A 3,126-nucleotide genomic window follows, 5' to 3' on the forward strand; every position below is an offset into this window, starting at 1 on the left:
TCAAATAACTCAAATTAAAATATCAATTGAATTCTTATTTAAGGCACTGTCCATATTTGTTGTCAATAAATAAACAATTCATTGGTAAATTTATTAATTTTAAATTACTGTTTTCATTTTGTCATTTTTTTAATTTCAATCCATTTAAAAGAGTAACATCTAGCTTGAAAAGTATTGTGTGATGACAATTTCTTGTAGTAGTCCTACAGAATTAGCTTTCTTTGTTTATAAATATTTTATAAATGGTGGCACCAGTGAGTCTGATTTTAATAGGCACCAAAAGATAAGAAGATGCAAGTTCTATGCTCTTGCATAAAATATATTTCCCTTTTAACAAATTATATTGCTTCAATCAAGAAAATTATCAGCATAATGCAGATAAAAGATTGAATACTAGAAAATAATGTAAAACTATATTAAAGTATATAATAATTTCTGAATATTATTTTCTTCCAATCTTTTGGAAAAAATATTTTATTTACTATTTTAAGTTTACCTTTTCGACTAAATATTTTCACTTAATAATTGAACATAAAATGAATATGTTGTGATAGTCACAAAGGTGAGTTGAAAAAAACGGAACTTTGTTTTGTGATGTGAAAACTGTATGCATTAAGCTTCTTTCAATACCAATGCTCAAATAATATTCTGAATAGCTAACAAAATTCAGTATGGAGGAGTTTTAAGACTCTTCTTATTTTCTTACATAAAACTTGATCTTATGTTTGTTTCATCAGTTACAATATACTTGACTGAATGTATTTTCTGAGAATATTATTCTAATTACAAAACCATATATTTTAGGATTATTATTTCCTGAAATATAGTTAGCAAACTAGGTTAAATATAAAGAATTAAGGATTTCTTAAAAAAATCAAGTTGGACTATAGAAGGTTACTAAGGAATATTGAGTACTATAATCATTTTAGGTGTTTGTTTAAAGAAATGGAAATTCTTTAATATAATAATTTTGTTCCTGAGTAGAAAAAAAAATGGTCAATTCCTTGACGATTTATTACTCAACATTTGGAAGTTTGAATATAAGCAAAGGTGCTTCAGGTTAAAGGACTGACTTCTATTTTTTAATAATCAGCCATTATAAATGTTTGGAGAATAGTTCTATCTACACTGATGATACCCAAGAAATCAACATGAATCTAAATACATTATATAGTAACTGAAAATGAATACTGGTAGTAAATATATTTATGTTAGGGAGCTCCGTTGGCTTAGTGGAAAGAAACTGCAATGCAATCCCAGAGACTTGTGTTTTGAGGTCATGAGCTGCTCTGCAGGAGAAAAATGGGCAATCTCCTCCCATGCGATTAACTGACTCCAAAAATCCACCAGAGTCAGTTATGGATCGTTCCAACTCTACAGTACATAACAAGCATCACATTAACCAGTGTTACTAGAAATGCAATTAAAATAAAATGCTAGATTTAAATGTTAGCAACAAGATGGGAATTTCCCCATTAATAAGATAATTTAGTAATTAACAAATTACCTAAATTAGAAGTTTGCTCCTCAAACAGACAAAAAGCATGAGTTACTGATGGGATTCTATAGAAAAAGTTTTACATAATCACATCTACTTGACTATTTGGGTAAATATGCAGGAAAAAGGAAAATTGTTCCTTAAAAATGAAAATGAAAAGATTTTATTTAATTAGGGTATGTCATAAAGAATGACTAATTGTTAATGACATTATATTTGGCAAATTGACAGTGAGGAAAAGCTTTAAGTCAAAGTTGCCTAATTATTATAATATTATATGGAAAAATGTTACAAATGTGTGGCTTTTACAAAATGAAATTTTCTCAAAATTTAGAAGAGTCAAATCTGAATTTACAGAATTCAGATATTTTAGAAGAAAAATTCAAACTCAGTGTAGTAAAGTTAGAAGCAAGTTATTTCTCTTTTGACATTCCATAAGAGGTCCTAAGTTGCACATTGCATGGAAGCATATTGCCCATTTATCTCTTACAAAGCACCAGGTGGACTTAAAGGATTAGAAAGGTACAAGTTTTGTGTCAGCAGTGAAACTCCCTGCAGCACAGACTATTACAGATTAAAAATCATCTCCAAAGCAGATTTGATTGACTAAACACGCACAACCAAAGACAGAAAAAGTTGTGGAAAGACATCATGCATGAAGAAAGTAAAAGATCATTTAAAAAAAGGCAGTGGTTGTTGTTATGTGCTGTCATTTTGGAACTAACTCATTGCTGACCCCACGAGTTTTCAGAGACTGTAAATCACAAGGGAGAAGATTCTCTACCTTTCTCCCTCAAAGAAGCTAGTAGGTATGAATCACATACATTTAGGATGTCAATGCAAAAATCCTTAACACTATGCCAGAAAGAATATATCAAAATCAAAAGAATCTAAGATTTTTTTTTTAAGTACAGAAAAGCTAAAGCAAAAGAACAAAAATATTGAGATAATAAAGTTAAATAGAAGATATTAAATGACAGCTAGTGAAGATGAAACAAAGCATTATAAGGAAATGGACAAAGACTTGGAGTTAGAAAACTAAAAAGGAAAAAATTCTTGGTATTTATCAAGCAGGGCAAACTGGGGGAGGGGTGGGAATTAAACATTGAGCTGCAATTGTGTTGTTGATTGCCTTCTAGTCAAGCATGACACAGCGACCCTATGAACAAAATGCCTGAAGCCACTCTACAACTATCAACATTAACCAAAGATCATAGAGTTTCTGGAAGCATGTTGTTTAGGAAGTGGATGCCACTCCTGCTTCCAAATGAACTGCAGTAGTTAAAGATTTTTCTTCAAAATATTGAATAACATGAGAAGTATCAAATAAGATGGAAGAAAGATACAGGAATTCACTGAAAGGTCATCCAGAGGCTCATGCAGCTTTACAATATCAGTCAGGGTTAAAACAGCTGGCTAAAGTCAGGACATTATTCTAAACAAGCCGAAAAAGAGAGAGCTCCAGAGTCCAGATCAAAAATCTTTTTTTTTTCCTTCAAAATGACTCAACTTAATTCATTTTTAAAAAAATGTTAAAATATACAGAGTTCTTTTGAAAGTACTTGCTAGGAAGGGGGTGGGGGAGGGGAGTGATATTACATACAACAGGAGAGGAAGGTAGGCCAACC

Source organism: Elephantulus edwardii, unplaced genomic scaffold, assembly GCF_000299155.1.
Source record: "Elephantulus edwardii isolate Elephantulus edwardi_28Jun2011 unplaced genomic scaffold, EleEdw1.0 scaffold00136, whole genome shotgun sequence".
NCBI classification, from domain to species: domain Eukaryota; kingdom Metazoa; phylum Chordata; class Mammalia; order Macroscelidea; family Macroscelididae; genus Elephantulus; species Elephantulus edwardii.